Source organism: Electrophorus electricus, chromosome 5 (genome assembly GCF_041902795.1).
Source record: "Electrophorus electricus isolate QZ-2024a chromosome 5, ASM4190279v1, whole genome shotgun sequence".
NCBI lineage: Eukaryota > Metazoa > Chordata > Actinopteri > Gymnotiformes > Gymnotidae > Electrophorus > Electrophorus electricus.
In genome coordinates this window covers 23,685,444-23,703,597 of record NC_137501.1, presented here as the reverse complement: position 1 = coordinate 23,703,597, position 18,154 = coordinate 23,685,444, and the positions used below count along the sequence as shown (strand labels likewise).

Below are 18,154 nucleotides of genomic sequence, written 5' to 3'. Positions count from 1 at the left end.
AGACAGCATGCTGTGATCCAAAGAAATTCAGGAACAAATGAGATACAAAATAATTGAGATCTATCAGTCTGGAAAAGGTTATAAAGCCATTTCTAAAGCTTTGGGACTCCAGCAAACCACAGTGAGAGCCATTATCCATAAATGGTGAAAACGTGGAACAGTGGTGAACCCTCCCAGGAGTGCCCAGCTGACCAAAATTACCCCAAGAGCGCAGCAACGACTCATCCAAGAGGTCACAAAAGACCTCACAACAACATCCAAAAGAACTGCAGGCCTCACTTGCCTCATTTAAGGTCAGTGTTTATGACTCCACCATAAGAAAGAGGCTGGACAAAAATGGCTTGCATGGCAGAGTTCCAAGACAAAAACCACTGCTGAGCAAACAGAACATAAAGGCTTATCTCAGTTTTGCCAGAAAACATCTTGATGATTCCCAAGTGACTGAGACAAAAGTTGAACTTTTTGGATGGTGTATGTCCAATTACATCTGGCATAAAAGTAACACAGCATTTCAGAAAAGGAACATCATACCAACAGTAAAATATGGTGGTCTGGGGCTGTTTTGCTGCTTCAGGACCTGGAAGACTTGCTGTGGTGAATGGAACTATGAATTCTGCTGTCTACCAAAAATTCCTGAAGGAGAATGTCCAGCCATCTGTGTGTGACCTCAAGCTGAAGTGCATTTGGGTTCTGCAGCAAGACAATGATCCAAAACACACCAGCAAGTCCACCTCTGAATGGCTTAAGAAAAAAAATGAAGACTTTAGAGTGGCTTAGTCAAAGTCCTGACCTGAATCCGATTGAGATGCTGTGGCATGACCTTGAAAAGGCAATTCATGTTCGAAAATCCTCAAATGTAGCTGAATTACAACAATTCTGCAAAGATGAGTGGGCCAAAATTACTCCACAGTGCTGTAAAAGACTCATTTTTCCCCTTAATAATAAAAAGCTTCATTAAAAACCATTTTGTGTTTACTTGGGTAATCTTTGTCTAATATTTAAATTAGTTTGATCTGAAATGTTTAAGTGTAACACACATGCAAAAAAAAAGAAAAAAAAGAAAAATTAGAACTGGAGGTCAAACAAATATTTCATACAACTGGTAAAGGTAGGATGAACTCTATGTATTTTATGACATAAAGACCAGACAGGAAACAGGGGTGCATATAACTAATTTTAGATGCTGCATGGGATTCAAATGGGGTGTGTGAATGGCTGAAGGAGATGGATGCATTAGAACATTTTAAAATGAAGAAGAAAATTCTGCAATACCCTAGAGAATCAGAGCTATGTGGGGCTGTATCCATTGCTTGTACATGGACGCAGATAGCATCATCTTCAAAAGTCACAAAGGTGATTGGGTACCGCCTTTGAGTGATTACCTGCAGGGTCTTACCAGTGAGTTGGACTCTGGTGATGAGATTGTAGAATTTGTCAGCTCAGGACATAAAATACATATGGGTATAGGACTACAAATAAAAAAAATACAAATACAAAAAAATTCTGACAGAACTAGTGAATACAAAGATTTAGATTTTTTAATGTCTGACAATTTTCAACAAACCCCATCATTAGGAATGGTTGAATACAGTATATTTAATATGGCTATGGCATGCAGCAATTCATACAATCTGAAGGTCCATTCTATATTTTCCCCATCATAATCTCATAATTTGTATATGTGAGGGTATCTCCTTAGACATTCAGAAATGGTAAAATATTAATCTGTAAAGTTCTGCTCATATCCTTGCTCAAACTGTCTTTTTAATCGTGGAATTATGACGGTATTGCCAACTTTAAATTGAACCTTAGTTTTTTCACCTCTTTTGGTTGAAACAACCTGTACAAGATTTTAAGCACCTTGAAGAAACTTCCCTCATTCACTTTTATGGGTTTCATTTTGATGCTGCTGTAATAGCTGCAGTTATAGACATGAATTATGCCCTGCACCACATCGATGTATTTTCTCAGCTGTGAAGTATCCCCACATTATGGTTTTCAGCAACCTGTTGAACCATTCACATATGAAAACTTTTTGCCCCATTTTGGTAGCAAAGTGACTGATGATATGATTTTTCCTTAATGTTTTGAAACATTTGTTAAACATTATTTTCCCTCAACAGTCTGAATTGTTTTAGGAACTCTGCCTTCTTTTAGAATTGATTATGTGCACCAAATTAGCCTGCCATTGTTCATCTATATTTTTACAATGACTCTGTTTCTTTTAGTTTTCACATAGATTGGTTTATGTAGGGTGTACACACGCTGAGCTGCTAACCAGTTTTTCATTACCTTATCATCAACCCTTTTACCAATTTCATGCACTACGGATCTTTGCATACCTTCAACCACTTCTCAGGACCCCAGGTTTGAGGGAGTATAGTAAATTTTTTTCAACAGGCATTCAGACATGGTGAATTGAATGAAACGCAATGAAGAGACTGCTAGAATGGATTATGGTTTTCTTAACATATTTTCAGCAAGAGGTTGTTTACATTATGCACAGATAAAAATAAAAGCATGCAATCAAAAGTTTTATATACATCAACCTTTTCATCATTATTTAGTTTCACAAACATGCCCATTTTTACATTCCTTGGGCTTTTCAAACATTTGTGAATTATATAAGTATGTAAAGGATAACATGTATCACTGGCTTCGTATACTAGAGAATTCCACTGACTGCTAGACTCATGTACTGCACACATCAGCTTTTCCAAATTAGATATGGTTTTGTTCTTATCAGAGACACATCCTATTCTCACTTTGATTTCAATGGTTTTGCAGAACAGCATGATCCACTCTTTTTTTCCTCAGGTGAAGAACCGAAGAAGGTGTCGATGAGACTTCCCATATGACCGGATCACAGGGGTTCAGCTTTTTGTGCAGATTCCAGTAGTCCACAATGTCTTCGTGTACATGCTCCCTCTTTGATGTTCTGTTCCTCCTGCAGGTTGGTTACTATTACTTCAGTGATAGCCTGAATATTGCTCAAAGATGGAAGTATTTGAATGATGCACAGCTTTAAAGCTCTGGAGCATGTGTAGGTGAACCAATGTTTGAATACTTTCTTTATCAGTCTGGATGTGTTGAGGCTGAAATAGGAGTCATATGGATTGTACAGGCATGTGTGTTGATGCTGACTAGGGTGATCAGTAGGTTCACAGTCACAGCTTGGATTACAGCCAGCACCGTTGTATTGATGCACCCATTGGTTTTGTTGTTATTCAGGCAAGAAGGGTTTTTTTTTTTCATAAAATCTTGTTTCAGGGTTTCTGTTATCTTTGTCCTCCATGCCTGTAAGAGCAGCTTCTTCTTAATATGAATTCATCATAGGATTTAGAGTATAGAATATGAGAACTGATTCTAGGCTGATCGTTCTAGCTGTGATGCTCGGTGATTCCTCACCCCTATTTATATCAGAACTTGGGGTGGTGTCATGAGGGGAGTTGCTTTTGTCAGCACACGTGACTTTACCTTCTATAAATGGGCATCGAATGTCTGCTTCAAACTTATCATAGAGTCTTACTTTTAAAGAATCAATCTCTAAGACTTTCAACTGTTTAAGCAACATCAATCAACATCAATCACATCAATCAGGCTGAAATACTGCTGAATCTCTCCCAGCTCTCTCTCGGTAATGTAGTCAAGCTCCATCTTCTGAACTCTTTCCAATCATATTGATCAAATACCACTTGTTCTGTTGCTCGTGTCCAATGGGTCTCAACCAGTTTCAAGATCGTGAAAAGTGTTACTTTGCATTTCTGGTTGCTGAACGCAACCTGAGCCATCTGATACCATATTTTTGATTCTTTCCATAATAGCGAATTGCTCTTTAGGTGCGTACAGACATACAGCCATTGTTGAAAGTATTTTCCTACTCAAACACCAGGATACACCTCAGACTTAAATGAATGGGTGAAAGATTCTGGTTCTGTGGGAGGAGTTGCACACCTGCACAGGATTGGTCAGAGTTAGAATCCACAGGTCTGGTTGGTTGGACAAAAAAATTCAGCAAATTTTGAACTTCTGGGCCTGAACTCATAATATCATTTTTGTCAGAAGGTGTATTCCAGCAACGGTGGGGAGGGTTTTGGTGGGGGCCATGCATAATTTTGTCAGAAGGGCCATTCCATCAATGTAAGGGAGGGGTTAGAGGGGCTTGGTTAGGAGAAAAAAAGGCAGAAAATATTTTACTTCTTGACCTAAACTAATTATAACATTTTTGTCAGAATGAGTATTCCAGGATGGGTAAGAGAGGAGTTGAGAGGAGTTGTGCATTTCTGAGAGAATAAACCAATCAGAGGTGGGTGTTTGTGAGGGGGGGGGGGGGTGATTGATAGCTGTCAATCACTCAATCAATCAAAAAAATATTTTGAAAGGTGTATACTTTTCTATCCCTTCCCACTCCATAATGTTAATAAGGAATGGAATGGAAAGCCCTTCACTGACTTTCTTAAGTAATTAAAATCTATATGGATTCTTGAACTTGGAAAACTGAAGACAGCTTGCACACAGATGGATTATTTTTTTTATGTGTCTCTGTGAATTAGTTAGGAAGCTTTCTTTGTTCATAACTCAGGAGTTGTTTAGCAACTCTCTGCAACTACCAACCATTACTTCCATCTTTTCTTTCAAAAGTTCTTGAAGAGTCTGTCTTCAAACAGATGTCTATCTTTCTTAAACAAAATGAATTACTACCGGAAAGTAAATCTCAAAATCATCAGCTTCAACATGTCCATGGAGATGCATCACCAATTCATGACCTTAGGATTTCCCTAGAAGACACTTGGATCACTCTGACAATGCACGCAAACATGGGCTACAACCAGATTACCAAATATTATTCTTTACTCATATTGCTGATTTGAGTGGTTCATGCAGGTTCCTCATCAGCAACATAACAAAAATCTACCCCTTTCTTTTCAAAGACACAGCTGCATGTGCAGTGCCTTGTTATCTGAAGAATCGTCGAAATCAACTTGCTCCATGTAGACCTACTACTCTGCGCCAGAAGACCCCTGCAACTCATTCAGAGTGCTGTTATTTGCAATCAGCCTCGGTGTAGTACTTTTCAAACGTTTATGAGAAAGTCTAGATGGCTTGGGTGTAACCCAAACCGGCAGTAGCATACTAATCACTGCCACGCTAGGATAATTGGCTACAGAGGTAGAGTGCTCTTTCAGCCTGTGAGAGTTAGTAGGATTGATGCTCACAAGTCTAGAATTTGTAGTGTTTTTCTATGGTGAAAACTTTTCTGATTGAAAATGGATTTGCGAGTGGAACAAGAACCTTTTTTGCAAAGCCCTGTTTGATGGCTAGGGGTTGTTCATCAGGCAAAGTCTACATGGACGTGAGGGGGATCAAACCCATGTCATTGGAGTTAATGGCACCATACTCTGACCAACCAGGTTAACTTGCATTTAAGATAGACATTTGGAAAGTGGGGTGCAATCTTCATAAAATAGTGCATCTTAACTAAGGCACAAATTACATTCTGTGCTTGGTGGATCTTTAGCAAACATTGGTATATCCTGTGTCTTATCAGGTTGAAATCTGCCCTTCCGTCCTTTAAGGCCCTGTCTTTGACATTCATCAAAGAAGTGGGAACTTCAACAGCAAAAGATGAAAAATCATAATAAGCTGGCACCTCTCACAGTTTCAGTAGTGGTGTGTTCATTAAATCTATTCAGAGAATGCGTCATGAGCTCTCCACATTGCATAATAAACGAAAATGCCACATCACTACTAATTTCAACAAATGTATCCCATGATGATGAAATATTGCGCCTCAAATAAGGGACAGATTGCATGCTATTTTTTGTGGCTCTCTAGCAAACATTGGCTTGTCCTGTTTCTTTTCAATTTGAAAGCAGCTCTTCAATCCTGTAAGAGAAGTCATTGTATACTTGTAACTTTCAGTCTGTTTTGTTCAAAAATTGTGCAAAGAACACAAGGATAAGAAAAGAATTTGCCCTTTGAGATTCCTTTAAGAACTTGAACTTTTGAAGTGAGAATATAAAATGGATCTCAATCATTGTAAAATTGTATTCGCTTGTACGTGTTCATCTTACTAGGAATGCATTAAAAGAGCTAAAAGTGAAAGTGGCATTGCTGAAGTTTCATTTTCTTGCTTCTAGTAAAAGCACCAAATAAATACTAATTCCAAGATGCTTTGGTATAGAGGTTATCGATTTTATGATGAATACCATTCAAAGCTTTGCAGCAGCATCCATCTCCATTTTCCAAGTGCTTATGAACAAAGTCCATGCAGTTACGAAGGTTTCCTCAAGTAGGATTATTTCAATACCATGTTTTTTGTCATTTTTTGAAAAAGAAGATTGTGTTCTGATGAGTAATTTGCATTATGTACAATTCTCTGGTTCTTGTTTATGAAGTGGGCAGTGTCATTGCCTAAATATGTGTAAGGTCGTGCTTTGATTACCCAGTGGGGAAGGACGCAAAATTTTAGCAAAGAGTCCGTAAACTGTGTGGTATGCCAGCAGGTTATAGCTCGCTGAGCTAGCCTCTTGGATCCCAATCCATCAGTGGCATATGTAACATGTCCTTCCCCTTCCTATTTCAACTGTCACATTATGTGCCGCTTACACATTTTTCACTGACCTTAAAGTGACGCGTTGGCCGGGAATCCAACCCTGGTCAACTGCTTGGAAGGTAGCTATGCTTGCCACTATACCACCAACTCAACCATGAGAAACAAAAGTTCTCGTGTTGGGGTCATTCCAGTCACCAAGAGAGTGGTCATGGTCTTTGAGGGTTACATGACTGCAAGGCCATGTATTTGACATTCATCAAAGAAATGTGAACTGAAAAGATGAAAAATCATAATATGCTGGCACCTCTCACAGTTTCAGTAGTGGTTTGTTCATCACATCTATTCGGAGAATGCGTCATGAGCTCTCCACATTGCATAATAAACGAAAATGCCACATCACTACAAATTTCAACAAATGTATATAATGATGATGAAATATTGCACCTCAAATAATGCAGAGATTGCATGCTATTTTTTGTGGATCTCTAGCAAACATTGGCTTGTCCTGTTTCTTTCCAATTTGAAAGCAGCTCTTCAATCCTGTAAGAGAAGTCATTGTATACTTGTAACTTTCACTCTGTTTTGTTCAAAAATTGTGCAAAGAACACAAGGATAAGAAAAGAATTTGCCCTTTGCGATTCCTTTAAGAACTTGAACTTTTGAATTGAGAATATAAAATGGATCTCAATCACTGTAAAATTGTATTCGCTTGTACGTGGTACACTATACCACTATACCACCAACCCTCGTTGAGGGGTACATAACTGCAAGGCCCTGTCTATGACATTCATCAAAGAATTGTGAACTTCAACAGCAAAAGATGAGAAATCATAATATGCTGGCACCTCTCACAGTTTCAGTAATGATGTGTTCATCACATCTATACGGAGAATGCATCATGAGCTCTCCACATTGCATAATAAACGAAAATGCCACAGCACTACTAATTTCAACAAATGTATCCAATGATGATGAAATATTGCACCTCAAATAATGCACAGATTGCATGCTATTTTTTGTGGCTCTCTAGCAAACAGTGGCTTGTCCTGTTTCTTTTCAATTTGAAAGCAGCTCTTCAGTCCTTTAAGCCTGGTTATTGTATTCTTGCAACTTTTAGTCTGTTTTGTTCAAAAATTGTGCAAAGAACACATGGATAAGAAAAGAATTTGCCCTTTGAGATTCCTTTAAGAACTTGAACTTTTGAAGTGAGAACATAAAATGGATCTCAATCATTGTAAAATTGTATTCGCTTGTACGTGTTCATCTTACTAGGAATGCATTAAAAGAGCTAAAAGTGAAAGTGGCATTGCTGAAGTTTCATTTTCTTGCTTCTAGTAAAAACACCAAATAAATACTAACGCCAAGATGCTTTGGTATAGAGGTTATCGATTTTATGACGCATACCATTCAAAGCTTTGCAGCAGCATCCATCTCCATTTTCCAAGTGCTTACTAACAAAGTCCATGCAGTTACAAAGGTTCCCTCAAGTAGGATTATTTCAATACCATGTTTTTGTCATTTTTTGAAAAAGAAGAATGTGTTGTGACGAGTAATTTGCATTATGTACAATGCTCTTGTTCTTGAAGTGGGCAGTGTCATTGCCTAAATATGTGTAAGGTCGTGCTTTGATTACCCAGTGGGGAAGGACGCAAAACTTTAGCAAAGAGTCCGTAAACTGTGTGGTATGCCAGCAGGTTATAGCTCGCTGAGCTAGCCTCTTGGATCCCAATCCATCAGTGGCATATGTTACATATCCTTCCCCTTCCTATTTCAACTGTCACATTATGTGCCGCTTACACATTTTTCACTTACCATAAAGTGATGCGTTGGCCGGGAATCAAACCCGGGTCAACTGCTTGGAAGGCAGCTATGCTTGCCACTATACCACCAACGCAACCATGAGAGACAAAAGTTCTCGTGTTGGGGTCATTCCAGTCACCAAGAGAGTGGTCATGGTCTTTGAGGGTTACATGACTGCAAGGCCATGTATTTGACATTCATCAAAGAAATGTGAACTGAAAAGATGAAAAATCATAATATGCTGGCACCTCTCACAGTTTCAGTAGTGGTTTGTTCATTACATCTATTCGGAGAATGCGTCATGAGCTCTCCACATTGCATAATAAACGAAAATGCCACATCACTACAAATTTCAACAAATGTATATAATGATGATGAAATATTGCACCTCAAATAATGCAGAGATTGCATGCTATTTTTTGTGGATCTCTAGCAAACATTGGCTTGTCCTGTTTCTTTCCAATTTGAAAGCAGCTCTTCAATCCTGTAAGAGAAGTCATTGTATACTTGTAACTTTCACTCTGTTTTGTTCAAAAATTGTGCAAAGAACACAAGGATAAGAAAAGAATTTGCCCTTTGCGATTCCTTTAAGAACTTGAACTTTTGAATTGAGAATATAAAATGGATCTCAATCACTGTAAAATTGTATTCGCTTGTACGTGGTACACTATACCACTATACCACCAACCCTCGTTGAGGGGTACATAACTGCAAGGCCCTGTCTATGACATTCATCAAAGAATTGTGAACTTCAACAGCAAAAGATGAGAAATCATAATATGCTGGCACCTCTCACAGTTTCAGTAATGATGTGTTCATCACATCTATACGGAGAATGCATCATGAGCTCTCCACATTGCATAATAAATGAAAATGCCACATCACTACTAATTTCAACAAATGTATCCAATGATGATGAAATATTGCACCTCAAATAATGCACAGATTGCATGCTATTTTTTATGGTTCTCGAGGAAACATTGGCTTGTCCTGTTTCTTTTCAATTTGAAAGCAGCTCTTCAGTCCTTTAAGCCTGGTTATTGTATTCTTGCAACTTTTAGTCTGTTTTGTTCAAAAATTGTGCAAAGAACACAAGGATAAGAAAAGAATTTGCCCTTTGAGATTCCTTTAAGAACTTGAACTTTTGAAGTGAGAATATAAAATGGATCTCAATCATTGTAAAATTGTATTCGCTTGTACGTGTTCATCTTACTAGGAATGCATTAAAAGAGCTAAAAGTGAAAGTGGCATTGCTGAAGTTTCATTTTCTTGCTTCTAGTAAAAACACCAAATAAATACTAACACCAAGATGCTTTGGTATAGAGGTTATCGATTTTATGACGCATACCATTCAAAGCTTTGCAGCAGCATCCATCTCCATTTTCCAAGTGCTTACTAACAAAGTCCATGCAGTTACGAAGGTTCCCTCAAGTAGGATTATTTCAATACCATGTTTTTTGTCATTTTTTGAAAAAGAAGATTGTGTTGTGACGAGTAATTTGCATTATGTACAATGCTCTTGTTCTTGTTTATGAAGTGGGCAGTGTCATTGCCTAAATATGTGTAAGGTCGTGCTTTGATTACCCAGTGGGGAAGGACGCAAAACTTTAGCAAGGAGTCCGTAAACTGTGTGGTATGCCAGCAGGTTATAGCTCGCTGAGCTAGCCTCTTGGATCCCAATCCATCAGTGGCATATGTTACATGTCCTTCCCCTTCCTATTTCAACTGTCACATTATGTGCCGCTTACACATTTTTCACTTACCATAAAGTGATGCGTTGGCCGGGAATCAAAACCGGATCAACTGCTTGGAAGGCAGCTATGCTTGCCACTATACCACCAACGCAACCATGAGAGCTAAAAGTTCTCGTGTTGGGGTCATTCCAGTCACCAAGAGAGTGGTCATGGTCTTTGAGGGTTACATGACTGCAAGGCCATGTATTTGACATTCATCAAAGAAATGTGAACTGAAAAGATGAAAAATCATAATATGCTGGCACCTCTCACAGTTTCAGTAGTGGTTTGCTCATCACATCTATTCGGAGAATGCGTCATGAGCTCTCCACATTGCATAATAAACGAAAATGCCACATCACTACAAATTTCAACAAATGTATATAATGATGATGAAATATTGCACCTCAAATAATGCAGAGATTGCATGCTATTTTTTGTGGATCTCTAGCAAACATTGGCTTGTCCTGTTTCTTTCCAATTTGAAAGCAGCTCTTCAATCCTGTAAGAGAAGTCATTGTATACTTGTAACTTTCACTCTGTTTTGTTCAAAAATTGTGCAAAGAACACAAGGATAAGAAAAGAATTTGCCCTTTGCGATTCCTTTAAGAACTTGAACTTTTGAATTGAGAATATAAAATGGATCTCAATCACTGTAAAATTGTATTCGCTTGTACGTGGTACACTATACCACTATACCACCAACCCTCGTTGAGGGGTACATAACTGCAAGGCCCTGTCTATGACATTCATCAAAGAATTGTGAACTTCAACAGCAAAAGATGAGAAATCATAATATGCTGGCACCTCTCACAGTTTCAGTAATGATGTGTTCATCACATCTATACGGAGAATGCATCATGAGCTCTCCACATTGCATAATAAACGAAAATGCCACATCACTACTAATTTCAATAAATGTATCCAATGATGATGAAATATTGCACCTCAAATAATGCACAGATTGCATGCTATTTTTTATGGTTCTCGAGGAAACATTGGCTTGTCCTGTTTCTTTTCAATTTGAAAGCAGCTCTTCAGTCCTTTAAGCCTGGTTATTGTATTCTTGCAACTTTTAGTCTGTTTTGTTCAAAAATTGTGCAAAGAACACAAGGATAAGAAAAGAATTTGCCCTTTGAGATTCCTTTAAGAACTTGAACTTTTGAAGTGAGAATATAAAATGGATCTCAATCATTGTAAAATTGTATTCGCTTGTACGTGTTCATCTTACTAGGAATGCATTAAAAGAGCTAAAAGTGAAAGTGGCATTGCTGAAGTTTCATTTTCTTGCTTCTAGTAAAAACACCAAATAAATACTAACGCCAAGATGCTTTGGTATAGAGGTTATCGATTTTATGACGCATACCATTCAAAGCTTTGCAGCAGCATCCATCTCCATTTTCCAAGTGCTTACTAACAAAGTCCATGCAGTTACGAAGGTTCCCTCAAGTAGGATTATTTCAATACCATGTTTTTTGTCATTTTTTGAAAAAGAAGATTGTGTTGTGACGAGTAATTTGCATTATGTACAATGCTCTTGTTCTTGTTTATGAAGCGGGCAGTGTCATTGCCTAAATATGTGTAAGGTCGTGCTTTGATTACCCAGTGGGGAAGGACGCAAAACTTTAGCAAAGAGTCCGTAAACTGTGTGGTATGCCAGCAGGTTATAGCTCGCTGAGCTAGCCTCTTGGATCCCAATCCATCAGTGGCATATGTTACATGTCCTTCCCCTTCCTATTTCAACTGTCACATTATGTGCCGCTTACACATTTTTCACTTACCATAAAGTGATGCGTTGGCCGGGAATCGAACCCGGGTCAACTGCTTGGAAGGCAGCTATGCTTGCCACTATACCACCAACGCAACCGTGAGAGATAAAAGTTCTCGTGTTGGGGTCATTCCAGTCACCAAGAGAGTGGTCATGGTCTTTGAGGGTTACATGACTGCAAGGCCATGTATTTGACATTCATCAAAGAAATGTGAACTGAAAAGATGAAAAATCATAATATGCTGGCACCTCTCACAGTTTCAGTAGTGGTTTGCTCATCACATCTATTCGGAGAATGCGTCATGAGCTCTCCACATTGCATAATAAACGAAAATGCCACATCACTACAAATTTCAACAAATGTATATAATGATGATGAAATATTGCACCTCAAATAATGCAGAGATTGCATGCTATTTTTTGTGGATCTCTAGCAAACATTGGCTTGTCCTGTTTCTTTCCAATTTGAAAGCAGCTCTTCAATCCTGTAAGAGAAGTCATTGTATACTTGTAACTTTCACTCTGTTTTGTTCAAAAATTGTGCAAAGAACACAAGGATAAGAAAAGAATTTGCCCTTTGCGATTCCTTTAAGAACTTGAACTTTTGAATTGAGAATATAAAATGGATCTCAATCATTGTAAAATTGTATTCGCTTGTACGTGGTACACTATACCACTATACCACCAACCCTCGTTGAGGGGTACATAACTGCAAGGCCCTGTCTATGACATTCATCAAAGAATTGTGAACTTCAACAGCAAAAGATGAGAAATCATAATATGCTGGCACCTCTCACAGTTTCAGTAATGATGTGTTCATCACATCTATACGGAGAATGCATCATGAGCTCTCCACATTGCATAATAAAAGAAAATGCCACAGCACTACTAATTTCAACAAATGTATCCAATGATGATGAAATATTGCACCTCAAATAATGCACAGATTGCATGCTATTTTTTGTGGCTCTCTAGCAAACATTGGCTTGTCCTGTTTCTTTTCAATTTGAAAGCAGCTCTTCAGTCCTTTAAGCCTGGTTATTGTATTCTTGCAACTTTTAGTCTGTTTTGTTCAAAAATTGTGCAAAGAACACAAGGATAAGAAAAGAATTTGCCCTTTGAGATTCCTTTAAGAACTTGAACTTTTGAAGTGAGAATATAAAATGGATCTCAATCATTGTAAAATTGTATTCGCTTGTACGTGTTCATCTTACTAGGAATGCATTAAAAGAGCTAAAAGTGAAAGTGGCATTGCTGAAGTTTCATTTTCTTGCTTCTAGTAAAAACACCAAATAAATACTAACGCCAAGATGCTTTGGTATAGAGGTTATCGATTTTATGACGCATACCATTCAAAGCTTTGCAGCAGCATCCATCTCCATTTTCCAAGTGCTTACTAACAAAGTCCATGCAGTTACGAAGGTTCCCTCAAGTAGGATTATTTCAATACCATGTTTTTTGTCATTTTTTGAAAAAGAAGATTGTGTTGTGACGAGTAATTTGCATTATGTACAATGCTCTTGTTCTTGTTTATGAAGTGGGCAGTGTCATTGCCTAAATATGTGTAAGGTCGTGCTTTGATTACCCAGTGGGGAAGGACGCAAAACTTTAGCAAAGAGTCCGTAAACTGTGTGGTATGCCAGCAGGTTATAGCTCGCTGAGCTAGCCTCTTGGATCCCAATCCATCAGTGGCATATGTTACATGTCCTTCCCCTTCCTATTTCAACTGTCACATTATGTGCCGCTTACACATTTTTCACTTACCATAAAGTGATGCGTTGGCCGGGAATCGAACCCGGGTCAACTGCTTGGAAGGCAGCTATGCTTGCCACTATACCACCAACGCAACCGTGAGAGATAAAAGTTCTCGTGTTGGGGTCATTCCAGTCACCAAGAGAGTGGTCATGGTCTTTGAGGGTTACATGACTGCAAGGCCATGTATTTGACATTCATCAAAGAAATGTGAACTGAAAAGATGAAAAATCATAATATGCTGGCACCTCTCACAGTTTCAGTAGTGGTTTGTTCATCACATCTATTCGGAGAATGCGTCATGAGCTCTCCACATTGCATAATAAACGAAAATGCCACATCACTACAAATTTCAAAAAATGTATATAATGATGATGAAATATTGCACCTCAAATAATGCAGAGATTGCATGCTATTTTTTGTGGATCTCTAGCAAACATTGGCTTGTCCTGTTTCTTTCCAATTTGAAAGCAGCTCTTCAATCCTGTAAGAGAAGTCATTGTATACTTGTAACTTTCACTCTGTTTTGTTAAAAAATTGTGCAAAGAACACAAGGATAAGAAAAGAATTTGCCCTTTGCGATTCCTTTAAGAACTTGAACTTTTGAATTGAGAATATAAAATGGATCTCAATCATTGTAAAATTGTATTCGCTTGTACGTGGTACACTATACCACTATACCACCAACCCTCGTTGAGGGGTACATAACTGCAAGGCCCTGTCTATGACATTCATCAAAGAATTGTGAACTTCAACAGCAAAAGATGAGAAATCATAATATGCTGGCACCTCTCACAGTTTCAGTAATGATGTGTTCATCACATCTATACGGAGAATGCATCATGAGCTCTCCACATTGCATAATAAACGAAAATGCCACAGCACTACTAATTTCAACAAATGTATCCAATGATGATGAAATATTGCACCTCAAATAATGCACAGATTGCATGCTATTTTTTGTGGCTCTCTAGCAAACATTGGCTTGTCCTGTTTCTTTTCAATTTGAAAGCAGCTCTTCAGTCCTTTAAGCCTGGTTATTGTATTCTTGCAACTTTTAGTCTGTTTTGTTCAAAAATTGTGCAAAGAACACAAGGATAAGAAAAGAATTTGCCCTTTGAGATTCCTTTAAGAACTTGAACTTTTGAAGTGAGAATATAAAATGGATCTCAATCATTGTAAAATTGTATTCGCTTGTACGTGTTCATCTTACTAGGAATGCATTAAAAGAGCTAAAAGTGAAAGTGGCATTGCTGAAGTTTCATTTTCTTGCTTCTAGTAAAAACACCAAATAAATACTAACGCCAAGATGCTTTGGTATAGAGGTTATCGATTTTATGACGCATACCATTCAAAGCTTTGCAGCAGCATCCATCTCCATTTTCCAAGTGCTTACTAACAAAGTCCATGCAGTTACGAAGGTTCCCTCAAGTAGGATTATTTCAATACCATGTTTTTTGTCATTTTTTGAAAAAGAAGATTGTGTTGTGACGAGTAATTTGCATTATGTACAATGCTCTTGTTCTTGTTTATGAAGTGGGCAGTGTCATTGCCTAAATATGTGTAAGGTCGTGCTTTGATTACCCAGTGGGGAAGGACGCAAAACTTTAGCAAAGAGTCCGTAAACTGTGTGGTATGCCAGCAGGTTATAGCTCGCTGAGCTAGCCTCTTGGATCCCAATCCATCAGTGGCATATGTTACATGTCCTTCCCCTTCCTATTTCAACTGTCACATTATGTGCCGCTTACACATTTTTCACTTACCATAAAGTGATGCGTTGGCCGGGAATCGAACCCGGGTCAACTGCTTGGAAGGCAGCTATGCTTGCCACTATACCACCAACGCAACCGTGAGAGATAAAAGTTCTCGTGTTGGGGTCATTCCAGTCACCAAGAGAGTGGTCATGGTCTTTGAGGGTTACATGACTGCAAGGCCATGTATTTGACATTCATCAAAGAAATGTGAACTGAAAAGATGAAAAATCATAATATGCTGGCACCTCTCACAGTTTCAGTAGTGGTTTGCTCATCACATCTATTCGGAGAATGCGTCATGAGCTCTCCACATTGCATAATAAACGAAAATGCCACATCACTACAAATTTCAACAAATGTATATAATGATGATGAAATATTGCACCTCAAATAATGCAGAGATTGCATGCTATTTTTTGTGGATCTCTAGCAAACATTGGCTTGTCCTGTTTCTTTCCAATTTGAAAGCAGCTCTTCAATCCTGTAAGAGAAGTCATTGTATACTTGTAACTTTCACTCTGTTTTGTTAAAAAATTGTGCAAAGAACACAAGGATAAGAAAAGAATTTGCCCTTTGCGATTCCTTTAAGAACTTGAACTTTTGAATTGAGAATATAAAATGGATCTCAATCATTGTAAAATTGTATTCGCTTGTACGTGGTACACTATACCACTATACCACCAACCCTCGTTGAGGGGTACATAACTGCAAGGCCCTGTCTATGACATTCATCAAAGAATTGTGAACTTCAACAGCAAAAGATGAGAAATCATAATATGCTGGCACCTCTCACAGTTTCAGTAATGATGTGTTCATCACATCTATACGGAGAATGCATCATGAGCTCTCCACATTGCATAATAAACGAAAATGCCACAGCACTACTAATTTCAACAAATGTATCCAATGATGATGAAATATTGCACCTCAAATAATGCACAGATTGCATGCTATTTTTTGTGGCTCTCTAGCAAACATTGGCTTGTCCTGTTTCTTTTCAATTTGAAAGCAGCTCTTCAGTCCTTTAAGCCTGGTTATTGTATTCTTGCAACTTTTAGTCTGTTTTGTTCAAAAATTGTGCAAAGAACACAAGGATAAGAAAAGAATTTGCCCTTTGAGATTCCTTTAAGAACTTGAACTTTTGAAGTGAGAATATAAAATGGATCTCAATCATTGTAAAATTGTATTCGCTTGTACGTGTTCATCTTACTAGGAATGCATTAAAAGAGCTAAAAGTGAAAGTGGCATTGCTGAAGTTTCATTTTCTTGCTTCTAGTAAAAACACCAAATAAATACTAACGCCAAGATGCTTTGGTATAGAGGTTATCGATTTTATGACGCATACCATTCAAAGCTTTGCAGCAGCATCCATCTCCATTTTCCAAGTGCTTACTAACAAAGTCCATGCAGTTACGAAGGTTCCCTCAAGTAGGATTATTTCAATACCATGTTTTTTGTCATTTTTTGAAAAAGAAGATTGTGTTGTGACGAGTAATTTGCATTATGTACAATGCTCTTGTTCTTGTTTATGAAGTGGGCAGTGTCATTGCCTAAATATGTGTAAGGTCGTGCTTTGATTACCCAGTGGGGAAGGACGCAAAACTTTAGCAAAGAGTCCGTAAACTGTGTGGTATGCCAGCAGGTTATAGCTCGCTGAGCTAGCCTCTTGGATCCCAATCCATCAGTGGCATATGTTACATGTCCTTCCCCTTCCTATTTCAACTGTCACATTATGTGCCGCTTACACATTTTTCACTTACCATAAAGTGATGCGTTGGCCGGGAATCGAACCCAGGTCAACTGCTTGGAAGGCAGCTATGCTTGCCACTATACCACCAACGCAACCGTGAGAGCTAAAAGTTCTCGTGTTGGGGTCATTCCAGTCACCAAGAGAGTGGTCATGGTCTTTGAGGGTTACATGACTGCAAGGCCATGTATTTGACATTCATCAAAGAAATGTGAACTGAAAAGATGAAAAATCATAATATGCTGGCACCTCTCACAGTTTCAGTAGTGGTTTGTTCATCACATCTATTCGGAGAATGCGTCATGAGCTCTCCACATTGCATAATAAACGAAAATGCCACATCACTACAAATTTCAACAAATGTATATAATGATGATGAAATATTGCACCTCAAATAATGCAGAGATTGCATGCTATTTTTTGTGGATCTCTAGCAAACATTGGCTTGTCCTGTTTCTTTCCAATTTGAAAGCAGCTCTTCAATCCTGTAAGAGAAGTCATTGTATACTTGTAACTTTCACTCTGTTTTGTTAAAAAATTGTGCAAAGAACACAAGGATAAGAAAAGAATTTGCCCTTTGCGATTCCTTTAAGAACTTGAACTTTTGAATTGAGAATATAAAATGGATCTCAATCATTGTAAAATTGTATTCGCTTGTACGTGGTACACTATACCACTATACCACCAACCCTCGTTGAGGGGTACATAACTGCAAGGCCCTGTCTATGACATTCATCAAAGAATTGTGAACTTCAACAGCAAAAGATGAGAAATCATAATATGCTGGCACCTCTCACAGTTTCAGTAATGATGTGTTCATCACATCTATACGGAGAATGCATCATGAGCTCTCCACATTGCATAATAAATGAAAATGCCACAGCACTACTAATTTCAACAAATGTATCCAATGATGATGAAATATTGCGCCTCAAATAATGCACAGATTGCATGCTATTTTTTGTGGCTCTCTAGCAAACATTGGCTTGTCCTGTTTCTTTTCAATTTGAAAGCAGCTCTTCAGTCCTTTAAGCCTGGTTATTG

General features: G+C 38.2%; 5 non-coding genes across 5 annotated transcripts; all 5 read right to left on the bottom strand.

The window, feature by feature from the left end:
• Nucleotides 1-8,378: 8,378 nt before the first annotated feature.
• Nucleotides 8,379-8,450, bottom strand: trnag-ucc (transfer RNA glycine (anticodon UCC)). The gene has a single exon. It is a non-coding gene; the product is annotated as a tRNA-Gly (tRNA).
• Nucleotides 8,451-11,880: 3,430 nt separating this feature from the next.
• On the bottom strand, nucleotides 11,881-11,952 carry trnag-ucc (transfer RNA glycine (anticodon UCC)). Its single transcript has one exon. It is a non-coding gene; the product is annotated as a tRNA-Gly (tRNA).
• Nucleotides 11,953-13,631: 1,679 nt separating this feature from the next.
• Nucleotides 13,632-13,703, bottom strand: trnag-ucc (transfer RNA glycine (anticodon UCC)). Its single transcript has one exon. It is a non-coding gene; the product is annotated as a tRNA-Gly (tRNA).
• Nucleotides 13,704-15,382: 1,679 nt separating this feature from the next.
• trnag-ucc (transfer RNA glycine (anticodon UCC)) lies at nucleotides 15,383-15,454 on the bottom strand. The gene has a single exon. It is a non-coding gene; the product is annotated as a tRNA-Gly (tRNA).
• Nucleotides 15,455-17,133: 1,679 nt separating this feature from the next.
• On the bottom strand, nucleotides 17,134-17,205 carry trnag-ucc (transfer RNA glycine (anticodon UCC)). The gene has a single exon. It is a non-coding gene; the product is annotated as a tRNA-Gly (tRNA).
• Between the last annotated feature and the right edge of the window lie 949 nt (nucleotides 17,206-18,154).